This window comes from Ambystoma mexicanum, chromosome 12, assembly GCF_040938575.1.
Source record: "Ambystoma mexicanum isolate Mex_15411 chromosome 12, UKY_AmexF1_1, whole genome shotgun sequence".
NCBI lineage: Eukaryota > Metazoa > Chordata > Amphibia > Caudata > Ambystomatidae > Ambystoma > Ambystoma mexicanum.
This window is the reverse complement of record NC_090936.1, coordinates 524,670,869-524,685,633: the sequence shown is the minus strand read 5'-3', so window position 1 is coordinate 524,685,633 and position 14,765 is coordinate 524,670,869.

Sequence of the window (14,765 nt, the reverse complement as noted above, 5' to 3'; positions counted from 1 at the left end):
TTCAGGTTTCTCACACTGTCCAATCTCTGTCTTCACCCCCTACTCTCACTCTCAACCACAAATTCAACCTTTCACACTTGGCACCACTCTCTCTCTCACATCTAATGCCCTACCTGCACTCATATCCAACAGCTCCATATACTTCTTAGCACTTCGCTCCACCTTCCGCCTGGTCTCTTGGTCCACCACCACACTTCCTGACCTCACCCGAATACCTTTCATTCTCTCTTGTGAATGCAGGCATTATAATTGTGGCTGGGTTATCATGGTACAAAGTTTCAAACCCTCATACCCCCTTGTCCCCACGTCTTTTTTGTTCGCTGGTGTCACTGAAGTCTTGTCGGGCCAGTTGGTGTTTGCTGGGTGTCTCACCTTCCACCTGCCTTGGCAGACTATAGTTTGTGCCGATAATCAGAAAGTTGCTGTGAAAGAGCTTCTTGTTCAGCGTCTTTCCCCATCTGCTCGCATTTGGTTGCCGCTGTGTTGCATTCTGGATCTTGCGGTCCTACAAAGGACAAAGAGTACACTGGCCAGACAAAAAGAGTCTATTGTGTGATTTGGAAATGCTACCAACAATAGCAAACAAGGCACACTCAGGGTGAAAGGGGCCCCGAGGGGTCCCTAACGTCTATGGAAACAAGGCGAGTCACCACACACACGATAGATACGCCAGACACGAGGTTGTATTCCCAAAGCTAGGGTTTATTGCAAAGCAAAAGTCTCAGTTGGCCAACTCGGTCTCACGCCCCGCGACGTGTATTTCTAGACCTCGAGGGACACAAGAGAGTGAATTACGTACATCAGTTACATATATACAAAATGCATATCAAACAATCAGCTATGACATGTTTAACACCCCCCTTTTATTGGGTTTCTTTGAACTTGGTGTGATGATGGACATCTCCGACAACTATGACACCTACAAACATCTATTCTAGTAACAATTTGCAATTTGTGAGTGCAGAGGCATCTTTCAGTTGTTGAATAGAACACAGCGCTTCTGTTCTTGGAAGCGAGCTACATACGGGGGGGGGAAGAGTTGCATTCCAAACCTTGCTATCTATTAGGTGCTATTCGTGTCCTGGGAGCCGACACGCTCTAGCGGGCTCAGCAAAGGGGGGCCATAAGAAAAGCATAATTCAAGCCTTTAGCTATATTATTCTAACATATTCTACCATATAACGAGACTGGCTGGCAGCTGCGAAATGATTAAATGCCCTTTAGCTCTGCTTCAAGGCTACATTCGGGAGGGAGCCGGGCCTTCTTTCCTGGCGCTGCCTACGTTGTGTTTCAACGAACTCTTGTTATCCTCGCAACCCTGCGGCCTTGTCCTTTCACGTGCAGACAACAATGTTTTACAGTCGAGCAGTGTAAGCAGAAAATATGCTGCGAAGCAATAGGAACAGAAAGCAATGAGCAATGGTTAGAAAACAAAATGGCGATTCTTGTTACATCAAAATGGCCGTTCATTGGCAAACTTGAAAACCTATATTCTGTCATATCGTGCATGAGACAGTTGGCCCACGGCCACCAAAATACGTTTGCGGTCACAAAGTAGAGGTATCCGTTTTACTAGACTGACAAGGGGGTCATAGATGGGATACCACAGAACTCTCCCACTCAGACTTTGTGGTAGGACTTGCTCTTTTATACACCCTGGTAGGCCGCCTACCTCAGGTTGGCAGGGGTCCCGGTTGCCTCCCTGACAGGGTCAAGGCCATGACCCTGTCACATACTTGAGAGCTTATGAGGTTACAGGTGTCATACGAGGGGACGCTAAGAGGAGATCCCTGTACTGTACTTAATGACTGCCCTTAGAATTTGACGTCATCCAGGTCCTTTTTTAGTTGCTTGGAGGAGAGTGTGTGGGATTCTGTGTACCCCTGTTGGAGGGGCTCTAGGTTTACTGAATTGCCCAATAAGAAAAGGTAAACATCTCAGTGTATGGCTATAGAGCAGAATGCAGACCAGATCTACTAATATGAAGTGTGTGCCTTTCAGGCGAATACAGGAAAGTATGGTGACCCGATTTAGGACTACCGGGTAGGCTGATAATACTGCAGCATTCACTCTAAGGTCTTTAAGGGTGTGAAAGGAGGCGACTGACACACGTGGCATTTTTTAGGGTAAAGACTTATTTTCAACAAAAGGAGAAAAACTACCTATCCCTATCTCTAGGAGGTATTTCCCGGCCTCAACAAAACCTAAGGAAATATCAGAATGTCCAGAACTAAAAAGTTGGAGATTTTACAATTGTAGGTAGGCCCATAAGCCTGATTTCAATATTCTCCTTTTTCTGTTCCCATTAAGCGACACAGTGATTTACCACTGATTCAGATGAACAAGTTGCTTAGCCCTGGTAAGGTTATTTCGATTGGATGTTCCTCCCACCTATTCCTTATCTTTGATATTTCCTGATATCCATCTTGCTGCTTCGGAATTTTTTTCCCCAGTAGAGGGTGCGTTTCGTCAATTCCTGTCGGGTCGTTGTCCCTCGGAGCTCTCTGTGCCGATGTTGACGTCATCACAGGTATAAGTAGCGTGCGCAGCGTCGGTTGCTCAATTCGTTTTGAAGCAAATGAGCGTCTTAAGTTTGACGGTTACTACCCTTGAGGGAGTGCAGACTGTAACCGCAAGGGAAGTTTAGTTTTACTGTGGGGTAGGAAGGGAGGGGCGATAAGGAATATGTGGGAGGAATAACCAATCGAAAGAACGTTACCAAGGGTAGTAAGTAACTTGTTCTTTGAATGGATTGTGTCCTCCCGGGTATTCCTTGTCTTTGATAGTCTCCCCAAGCAGTAATATGATCAGGAGGAGGGAGTAAAATTAGAGTAATTAAGTATGCACAGAGTGCAGTACTGCCTTTCCAAATTTAGATTCTTGGCTAGGGGAGGAATTCAGGTCATAGAATTTTGTAAAGGTGTGTGCAGACGACCATGTGGCAGCTGCACAAATATGATACGACATGATATGATATGGCATTTATAACGCGCCTATACACAAGTGTTTCAAGGCGCGATGAGGCGGGGGGGAACAAGGGGAGGACAGACAACGATCCTACTAGGCCAAGTGTCATTCAGATTGTGCAAGTGCATGGGAAGGGGGAAAGGAAAAGTGCGTGGGGGAAGGGAGAGGAGAAAGTGCAGTACAAGGGGAAAAAGTGGAATAAATAAGAATAAATAACGGCCAGCTGGTGGCAAGTGCAAGGAAGTGCAGACAAAAGTGCTAGTGGGGGACTGTAGGGATACAGAACAGTCCCCAGGTGCAGGGGTTGCCAGGGAGGCAGTGCAAGTGGGCAAATTGACGGGGCCTAGGCCAGGGATCAGAGAGGGTGGCCATGTAACCCGAGCAGTTTCAGTCAGAAAATCAGCAAGGGAGAGGGGGAGAGAAAGCAGAGGCAAAGAGGAAGGTTTTGAGGTGGTTCCGGAACCGGAGATGGTTCTCATCGAGTTTCGGGGAGGCAGGAAGGCTGTTCCAGAGAGAGGTCCCAGCCGAAGAGAGTAATCTTCCACCAACTCGTTGCTTGGAGAAGCGACTGACACTGAGGGAGTTGGAGGCGGATGAGCGAAGAGCTCGAGAAGGAAGATATTTAGGAAGAGAGAGTTGCAGGTATTGCGGTCCCAGACCCCAGAAGGCCTTCTTTACAATGCAGATATCCTTTAATGGAACTCCTCTCTGAAGAGCCGATGAAGCTGCAATACCCCTGGTTGAATAGGCCCTTATGTGTTCTGGAGGGTCTTTACCGGCAAATGTATAACATTCTGCAATTGTTAAAATGATCCACCTAGAGATGGTTTGTTTGGTGATGGCTAGGCCCAACGTATGACCTGTGTAACCCACAAATAATTGGTCCGTTTGTCTCGGGTTAGCAAGTCTGCTAATGTAAAAACTCAAGGCACGCTTTGCATCGAGCCTGTACAGCCTTTCTTCCTCCTTCTCCGGATGCGGAGGAGGGTAAAAAGAAGGCAAGGTTATCCTCTGAGTTATGTGGAACTCAGATTCCACCTTGGGAAGGAAGTTAGGCTTCACTCTTAATACTACTCTGTCCTTGTGAAAGACAGTATGAGGAGGCTTGCAAGACAAGGCCTGTAACTCACTCACCCTCAGGGCAGAGGTTATTGCCACCAAAAAGACTGTTTTGATGGTATGTAGTCTTAATGGGCATGAATGAAGAGGTTCAAAGGGAGTACCCATTAAAAAGTTTAAGACTACATTTAGATCCCACAGGGGCACCTGAAAAGGAGTTGGGGGATGTACATTAATTAACCCCTTCAAGAATTGTATTACCAGAGGTATTTTAAAGTAGGAGACCTCCTCAGCAGTATGCTTGAAAATGGAAAGCTCTGCTAGGTAACCTTTGATCGTACCAATCTGGAGTCCCAGATTTGCTAAGTGCAATAGAAAAGAAACACCATCAGTGTATTGCATGAAAAAGGGTCAACATTCTCATCTCTACAACAGCTGCGGAACTTATTCCAACAGCAGCGGTATAAGGAGTTGCTGGCCTTCTGGCTGAAAGAAATGCCTCCATTACGTCATCCGGGAGGTCCCAATCTTTGTATCTCAGCCTCTCAGAAACCATACGTGAAGGCTGAGAGTCCTAATATCTGGATGGAGAACCTGACCCGCCTCTCGCAACAGTAGAGCCTCTTTTTGTGGAAGACGAATCGTAGGACAGATGGACATGTCTAGAAGGTCCAGGTACCACGTTCTCCTGGCCCAATCTGGGGCAATTAGGATCATGGTTTTCCTGAACCTCCTTATTACATGAGGAATTACGGCGACTGGAGTAAACGCGTAGAGGAGTGGAAATTCCCAGTCCACAACAAACGCGTCCCCTAGAGCTCCTCTCCAGGGGAAATTCCCATGAGCAGTTAATTTCTCACTGCCTGTTGGTATTTTTTGCAAACAGATCCACTTGATGGGCTCCCCAAAGGATGAAGATCTCTTGTAGGACTTCCTGAGCTAGTTCCCACTCGTGGGAGATTGCACTCTGCCTGCTCAGAGCGTCCGCCATTGTGTTCTCTCCAGATAGGTGCACTGCCGATGGAGAGATTCCTTCTTGTATTGCCTAAAACCTGAGCTGCATTGCCTCTCTGACAGTGGTAGTGACCCTACACCTCCTCTTTTGTTGAGATAGTACATGGCCACTGTGTTGTCCGTCATTATCAGGACCTTCTTTCCCCGTACAGCTGAAAGGGAAAGCCTTAAGCGCATGTCTGATTGCTCTCAGCTCTAAAAGGTTGACATGTAGTTTGGACTCTGCTGGAGACCAACGACCGCTGATGGTCAAATCGCTGGTATGAGCTCTCCACCCCATGAGTGATGCGTCTGTCACTGCTGTTCTCTCCAGCCATAGTTGTCAAAAAGGTTCTCCTCTCAAGATGTTCTCCCGACAGACCCACAATTGAAGGTCCAATGTGACTCTGTGTGGGATTTGTAGGAGATCTGATAGCCTTCAAAGGGCATGTTGAGGAGTCTGGACTGTACGTCTGTGGCAAATCCTGACTTCCGCAAGCACGAAAATATTCGGATCACTGTAATAGCCGCCATGGCTCTACTGATGCTGTCAACAAAGTCGAGACCGGACTGGAGGGATTTGCACATAGCATCCTTTCCATCCTTGATAAGGTTCAAGAACCGTCCCTTTCCTCCCCTTCGGGGATATGGTCAGCCGCCGATGGTTTAACATGCTCTCGAGGAGTCTCCTCAGCCGAGGCCGAAGACTCACGGCTGCTGTGTGTTTTTCCTTGGGTATCGCCTCTACGCGCCTTCGAGGGGGGCAAGGCCACGTTCTTGAACACCTTTAACATGCTTTTGTGCATTTCCTCCCACTGTGCTGGGGTACTGTTTTTCGTTGGACAAATAACTGGAGGATGAGGTGGACGGCAATCTATGGCACCTTTTCTTGTTGTGTTTTGAAGAGGAAGAATGATGAGATCCACTTCGAGAGCATGATCAGGAGTGTTTTTTGTGACGAGGAGACGAAGACCTCGACTCGCCTGAAGTGCGTTTAGATGGGGAAATTGACTTTTGTGGCCTACCTCGCTCCAGCTTCCCTATGCGCTCCCTCAAGGCCTTGGCCGTCATGGACATACACTTGTTGCATTCAGAACATGGATGCTATGCCCCAAGGCACCACAGACAGACCCTGTGTGGATCCGTCATGGACACCTTAGCCCCACACTCTCTCTGCATTTTTTAAAACCGGTCCAGGGCGTAGACAGAGCCGATGATGAGGCCATGTCGAGGAGGTTTAGCAGAAATTTCACCAAAAAATCAAAGGATTTTGATGTTCTCATGGAACCGAGCGTTGCTCTCCCGAAGCTGTGAAGCGCGGAAAAACGGTACTGAGCAACGGACGCTGCATGCGCTACTTATACCTGTGATGATGTCGACATTGGCATAGAGGCCTCCAAGGGACATCGACTCGACAGGCATCTATGCACAGCGCCCTCTACTGGGGATTTATTTATTTTTTTCGAAGCAGCAAGCTGGATATTAGGAAATATCAAAGATAAAGAATAAGTGGGAGGACGCAATCCATTTGAAAGGGTTTTTTGTCTGCCATCCTATACAGATCATTTTGAGCTGCCGTTGGACTTTAGATTGCAGTCCTGAAACAAAGGCACTGGGTACAGCCGTTTCAATGTTATATTCTGGCTTCATTGTACATGAATGTTGTGTGAACATTATTTTCAGTCTGTCTGAATAATTGGCTGACTCCTCCTTTATATTCTGCTTACAGTTGTATCTCATTACCCTGACTGTTTTCCTGGGTCAAACTTTGGGAATTGCTGCTAACACTATTTCTGGCCTGTTCCAGTGATATTGCTATTCCCAGGTTATCAGCCTTGTTGAGTACGTTATAGAGGGGTAATAGCACTGAATGAGTTGTAAATGTCCCTTCAAAGTTCAAATTGCCTAAACATTCATGAGAAAGGGCTCTTTATAACAGAGAGGCATGTAAGAAAAAGTCATTTCTAGGCACTTGTTTAGGTTGTGGACATGCAGCCATGTCCACCGTTTGTCAACTGCACCCTGTCTCCTATCAACAAAGCTCTGTAGGTGAGTGAGTGGGGATTCGCTAAAGCCCAATAGTGTATCGCGCCTGAACATACCAAAAATATTTAGAGAACCTTGGGAACTGTTGGTGAGGAATACTACACTCTCCCCAGATTCCATATCAAGCACAGTACAATTGAAGGTGTGTTCTCACGTGCCTGTAGCAGATTGAGTTTATGTGTACTTTGTCGCATCGTGGGATTTGGTCACTTCTCCCCGGGGGGAGCGTTTCCTTGTGAGGCTAGGGAGGTGAACTTCATGGTGTAATTATAATGAGCAAGTAGGACTTTTTATCTCTCAGTGGAGGAGCTCCAGTAGGCATTTGATGCCTTTATTGTGTCTTGCCATGCTCCTATTTCAATGCTGTGATAAATCAAGGGTATTCGTCCCTTCTCCCCAAGGGGGAGGCTAGGGATGTTAACCCGCTCTGCAAGACCCTCTCTAGGGGTCTGGGCAAGTGGGACCTCACTGGGAGAGACTCCCCCTTAGGGGACAAGGACTCCCTTTCCTGTGAGGAACTCCCTCTCTATAACAGCACTGCATGACCACCAACTCAAACCCCTGTGTGCTACTCTCATGCAGAATCCAAGTTTCCTCTTGAAAAACAACCCTTACGAATACTATAAAGAGGAGGAGTGGTGGAAGAGTAATAATGATTACTCCCAGTACTGTGACGAAGAAGAGCGAACATCAATCAGACAGAGAGAGGGACTACAATCCTCCACTGGGAAGGACCCAGCAACCTGTGATAAAAACAGAGGAAGGACTCCTCTTAGAGTCAGACAGGAAATGAGCCTGGGAGCTTCAAGCCAGCCAAGTCTTGGCTGGGCTGTGGGAAGCACCAAACCTCAGTCAGGAGGAAGGAAGAAGGTGCTGCTGGCCAGAGACTGAGGTTGTCGAAAAGAGGAGAAAGAAACCCTAAGAAGAAGAAACAGGCGAGAGCGGTGGCGTGAACATGGAGGGGGGGACTGAAGGGTCCCGGAACTATGCCGAGATCGTTGAAGCCTAGAAACCGCAGAGAGAAGCAAGACACTAACAAAACGAGAAAGAAAGTAGTTTTTTTAGTCGTGGGAAGTCTCGCTCCTGAGAAGAGGCCAGTTGATGCAAACCCTGTGAAACAAGGTAAAAGGGATGGCGGGAGCCACGGGAGGGATCATAGCAAGAGAGAGTGCATCCATCCTACTTATTGCAGTACTTGGCCAGAAGTTAAGAAAAGTAACGAATACTCTGGGACTCAGCCTACCCATCCCAGTAGTCGAAGAGAAGTTAAGAAGAGTAATGGAGTAATGAATACTGTGGGACTCACCCTACTCGCCCCAGTAGTCAAAGAGAAGTTAAGAAGAGTAGCGAATTTTCTGGGACTCAGCCTACTTGTCCCAGTAGTCGAACAGAAATTAAAAAGAGTAACCTTGGGACTCAGCCTACTCATCCCAGTAAGAGACTAGGGAGTAAGAAAGGCCAGAAAGAAGACGGAATCCGAAGGAGGAGAATATGACACTAATTGTCCAATAAGCCACAAAGTGAAGAAACAGAATAACATTAAGAATAAGAAGGATACGAAGAGGGAGTCCTTTTCCCTAGTGGAACAAGGAAAAGAAGGACTTTCAGAGACAGTAAAAAAAAACTTTTGCCCAGGATTCCTAACGCTCACAAGGCCAAAGAGGAGAGGTCTAACCAAAAAACAAGTAGGGTAAAAAGAGACTGGGAAAAGTCCCATTCAGGAACTATATCAGTTACTTGGAGAAATACCTCAACAATATCCAAAGATTGCATATAAAAATCAAAGAAAGATATCTAGGAGAAGGGAGTCACTCTCCTAGACTTTTGCTGATCGAAAGCTGAAGAAGCTTATTCAGGAAATGGGAGTCATACTCCTGATTTTTTTGTTATTTGAAAGTGGAAGAAACACCTGGCACTTTGCTGTTTGGAAATCTATCCAGGAGAAGTGAGTCATTCTAGCTCTTTGTTGTTTGGAACTTTACAAAATCTATCCAGGAGAAGGGAGTTATTCTCTGGGTGTTTTGTTGTTTGGAACTGTTTCAAATGTATTCAGGAGTAGGGAGTCATTCCCCTGAGCAGTTGTTGTTTTATTATAGTGGTGGCGATATAATAGCTCATAGTTGGATGGACGACAGACCATACTCTTTTGGACTTCCCCAAGGGCAACAAAGCCCCTAGATAGTTGGTAAAGTAGGGAAACCCACAGGTTAGGGATAGTCAGGCATTGTTCTGCTATTTCAATAAAATAACCTGAACCAATAAGAACTGGTCTGTCTCTTCCTTCTGACCTACCACAGAACACTCTAAATATACAAACACATACCAAATATAAATGTATTCTTTAAATGTTTTGCATTTCTTGGATAACAATCTCCTGTGTATAAACATCTAGCTGAACACATTCCTCAACATCTTTCTATTGATTAAAGTCTCTAATGTGTATCATTCTAATTTAACACATACATAAAACGTATACACAATTTTTAGGCTAACATTACTTCTGTTTGCGATGATGCCTACTCTTTCTCTCCCTAGACCATAGTGGCATATATGGAACTATCAAATATGAAGAAAATGTAAGTCCCAGGGACTTGGCTGAAGGCAAAACTGAAATATCACATTATGCACAAATAGGAGGATATGTCTCTTTAAGGGGAGACATACATTTACCTGCGACGAGTGGGCTGGTACAGGAAAGCACGCAGAGGAGAGATGAAGTACGACCAGAGAGAAAAGGATAAGCAGGGGAAGCCCCCTGACAAGGTGATACCTGGAGGAGGCAGAGCCAAAAAGAGCAACCGAGCCCACAACTTTCATAGGAGTTCTGAGCAGCAGAGCAAAACACTGAAGTCCGGCACTTCCGAGAAGACAGAACAGGAGAAGAAGGGAAGCCTTATCCCAAAGGTGGAGTGAGCACAACATCTTTGTGGTGGGCTTTGTGCCTTAACAGTGCCAAAACCACCCAGCAAGGGAGTCCACGAGACGCGCTAAGACCCACAGTCAGACACGGTCACAACGACAACAAGGAGGAACACGAGATACTGAGAACCCAAGCGAGCGTTGAATCCAAAAGTGTTCCCCTGCAGATATAGAGGTAATGGGGAGAACGAGAGGCCACCGGGGCATCGCTATGCAGAAGGAGAAACTCGTCCCAGTGAAATTGCAGAGATATTTTATTTATTTATTTGTAATGCACACTATACAGCACAATTGTGTTTCAAGGTGCATCAAGCATGAGGGATGGAAAGGGAAGGGGATGAGGTATAAAAGAAAAACCTTCTTAAAAGGTCTTGAAGCATTTGGAACGTGCAAGTGCTAAAGCACGAGAGCACGGGAGAGGGGGAGGAGGGGGAAGTGAAGGAGTGGAGAGAAGGGAAGACTAAAACAAAACGCTCTAAGTAGCGCATGCAGCGTCCGTTGCTCAGTACCGTTTTTCCGCGCTTCACAGCTTCGGGAGAGCAACGCTCGGTTCCATGAGAACATCAAAATCCTTCGATTTTTCGGTGAAATTTCTGCTAAACCTCGTCGACATGGCCTCATCATCGGCTCTGTCTACGCCCTGGACCGGTTTTAAAAAATGCAGAGAGAGTGTGGGGCTAAAATGTCCATGACGGATCCACACAACACCAGGAAAGGGAAAAGGCCCCATTGCTACAAATGTTAACCAATTTAAGAAGACCAAAGTTACAGAAGTCAGAAAGGCAGATGCGTCTGGAAGAAAGTATAAGAAAGAGGAATACTAAGTCTTGTGGAATAACTGTCCCAAGAGGGAAGACCAAACCTAAGTACATTGTAAAAGAGCTACAGGATCTTGTCCAGAAGGTGACAAGAGACTATTTGAAGATATCTTACTGAAGAGAACTATGGACTAAGTAGACACATTACATTAAGAGAATACCAGAAAAGTAGAGATATTCTCCTAATATAATTTAAGTTGGTCAAATAGTGGTAGGGCAGTTAGAATTTGTTTTGGACGGAGGACATATTCATTTCTGACTTCCTGAAGAGTGAGGAGCACCCCAAGTTATTTATATAGGCAGGGAAAACCCTCTAGCAAAAGGGAAAGATAGGCCTTATTATTATTTAATAAACAACATTCAAAATGTCATTCAAGTGTCCGCCTCCTTTTTCCGACCCACCCTACTGCTTATGCCTTTCATGCTTCCTCCAACATCGGGCAGGTTGGGGAAGGTGATGTAATTTCAAGGGAACACCATATTATCCAATTCTCTCATGAAGGCGGACATCAGCCCATGATACAGACTTGGAGTCTATGGTGTAGCTTCCTTTCTCTTATGGGTCACTGGAGATGTGCTAGACTATCTTGGTGAAGAGAAAGGGTTTCTTAAGCTGGTGATTCCACAAATTCGATTCAGTCTGGGATGTCATTCTTAGAGCTCTTCACATAAGCCCTTTCTCATTGGGCTTTTCCCTCGTCTGTGAATCTTCAGTGTGGCGTTTTTCACAACCCCAAAGTTATTCATTCTCTGTTCCTCTTCTGCTCATTGATGTAGGTAGTGTCAGTAAGGCATGGTATCAAATAGTAAGACAGACACAAGTGATAACAGATAAAGGGTTTATGTTTTGTTTGTTTTATTCACTTATAATGCACACCAAACAGAATATGCAAGGCTTTAAGTTACATGGTTGCAGATTATAACCAAAACGGAATATATACAAGGCAATAATAGGTCGAAAAATTAGACAAATGGGAAAATGTACAAATGGGCAACTGGACGAGGAGTATGTACAGACATGTGGGAGCAGGAGTCTTGTATAAGCTAGTAGGAAACTAGTTGTCCGTAGACTTCAGCAGATTGATATAATTAGATCTGAATTTGAGATAAGGCTGCTCTTCTCGTAAAAGATGTGGCAATGAATTCCATAGTTGTGCCGCTCGGACAGGGAAGCTGCTGCCACCGGCCTTAGCCATCCTGAATCTTGGTATGATAAGGCTGTTGGCATTAGTTGTTCTTGAAGGTCAGGTGGAGCTTCTCTTTTGGAATCTATCTGTAAAATAACTGGGTGCTGCATTGTTCAGAGCTTTGTGAGTAAGGGAGGCAGCTTTTAAGTAGATTTTATTTTGGGTGGAAAGCCAATTATTTTGCCGCTCTCAGGGCATTGTTTTGTAGGATTTGAATTCTATGGGTGATAGATTTGTTAGCACCGATGTATAAGACATTACAATAGTCGAGCCTGGATAGAATAAGGGCTCTAGCTAAGATAATACAGTTGTCATCTGAGAGAAAGTGTTTACCTGCTCTGATGAGCTTACATTTGTAAACTGTGGCTGACGCCAGGGATTTCACCTGTTTGGAGAAGGAGAGGGTGGAGTCCAGGTAAAAGCCAAGTGTCTTCATCTCCTTGGCCACCTTGATGATATTGCCATCAATCTCAAAAGAGGTGTAGTCTTGGCCTAATTTTTTAAGATTACAGTGAGTACCCAGAATGATTAGCTCTGTTTTATCATCATTCAGGCATAAACCGTGGGTTGACATCTGTGCCTGGATGATGATACACCATATTTACCAAGGCCAAATCCTCGTAATCCCTGGAAAGTGGGAAGAGAATTGGAGTATCATCTGCATAATTAGTGTAGGTGATACCAAGAAGGTCCAGATCCTCAAAAGGGGGCTTAGTAAATATGTTATATAGGGTAGGGGAGACACAAGAACCCTGGGGTACTCCGCACATAATGGGGATCGGATCCGCCGCTGCAGAGGGGGAAAACAGGAAAACACCCTCATAGTCCTATCGCTAAGGAAAGACTCAATCCAGGTTATAGCCTCTTTGGAAAAGTGTGCAGCTGAATCTAGGTGGCTGCAAAGGACCTTGTGGTCGACCAGGTCGAATGCAGCCGAAAGGTTAAGCAGAAGGAGAAGGGCTGTTTTACCTTTGTCTCGTAGCTAATCTATTTGTGCCTTCAAATCGATGAGGGCAGTCTCAGTACGATGTTGGGGTCGGAATCCTGATTGACGTGTGCCTAAGAGCTTGTGTTGTTCAAGGAATTTTTGAATTTGGTTGTAGGCCATCTTGTCCAAGATTTTTAGCAAAAATTAGACTGCCGTGATAGGACGGTAGTTAGGTATGAGTGGGTCTAGGGTTTGCTTTTTGAGCAGGGGCAACACCCAAGATTGTTTCAAGTTGGTGGGCACAGTGCCCGATGCAAATGAAGCATTGATAAGTTTGGATACAAATGGGGAAAGAGCACTGGCCGCATCTTTTATAAGCTGGGCTGGGCAAAGGGCGCCCTGGCAATTGGATGGCTTGAGTGAGAGGATTCATTTCTCTACCTCAAGGATGGAAGTTTTGGTGAACATGAATCGAGCAACTGAGTCATGTTCCTTTGAGGGTGGGGTCTGTGTTAAAATTGTTAGACTGGGATGGGTGATTGAGTGTGGCTTTTTTCTTAGCTATTTTATTTTGGAGCGTAATTACTTTATTTGACAGTGCTTGTTGTATGTCTGAGCACCATGTTTTATCTTTGAAGCATGTGTCCGGAATAGGGATAGGTGACTAATTTGTTGAGGATGGTGAACAATTCCCTCATGTGCGAATTAGCGTTAGTTATGCGCTTATTATATGAGTTGCGCTTGGCCAGGTGGATTTCCTTTTTGTAACGAGAAGAGATTTCCATAAGTTTATTTTTACGATCTTCTGTGGGGAATAACCTCCATGAAGTTTCACAACTCCTCTTAAGTTGTCGTAAATCCTTTAATTCGGGTGTGAACCATTTATTTAGATGGGATTTAGGTTTGCTCGGTCTGAGTTTTAGAGGCGCAATGTTGTCGAGTGTATTTAACATAATGTTATTGTACTACTCAACAAGCGTTTCCGGGTCTAGGTGATCAGCTAATTGGTTGAAAGTAGGTAGGATAGCGGGAATCACTTTGTCCACTGTGATACTCTTTATTCCTAGTTAGACATGGCAGGGCCATGGTAGGAACTAGAGGGAGTGGTCTAGAGGTGGAGAGTTCAAAGGACAAGAGGAAATGGTCTGTCCAAAGTTTTGGGGAAATGGTTGTGATGTTGGCGGTGCAGTTGTAATCTGCCACCAAATCAAGAATTCTCCCTTTAATATGGGTGGGTTCAGTGATTTTTTGAGTTATGCCCAGTTCAGTGAAGGTGTTGGCAATCGAGGTGGCATATTTGTCTAGAGGGTCATTGTATCCCAGATTAAAGTCCCCTAGGATGAGTAATTGGGTAGAGATTATAAGATTATTGGAGAGTAGGCTGTTAATAACCTCCTCAAATGTTCCAATAGGGCCACGTGGTCGGTTATAGATAAGGTGGATTGTCAATATCTGGGAGTTAAGTAGTGGAAGTTTGATTGTGAGCACTTCACATGAGTCAGTAACTAGGGTGGGTGTAGTTCTCATACCTAGGCTGTATTTAGCGATAATGGCAATGCCGCCGCCTTGCATCTAATTTCTATCCTGTCTCAGTATGGTATAACCATCCGGGATTGCTAATGAAAGCCAGGGTCCTGCTGCTTCATGCAGCAAAGACTCTGTAATAGCAAGAAAGTCCAGATTATTGGCCAGTATCAAGCCGCAGATATCCGTGGCATGCACCATCAGGGATCTGGCATTTATTAGTGCTCCTTTAAGAGGGGGCAGGGGGTGCTGCAGTGGTTTGAGTAGGTTTTATATTAGTGGTAGGGGTTTGAGGACTCAGGATATTGAGGTTGCTGATATTTA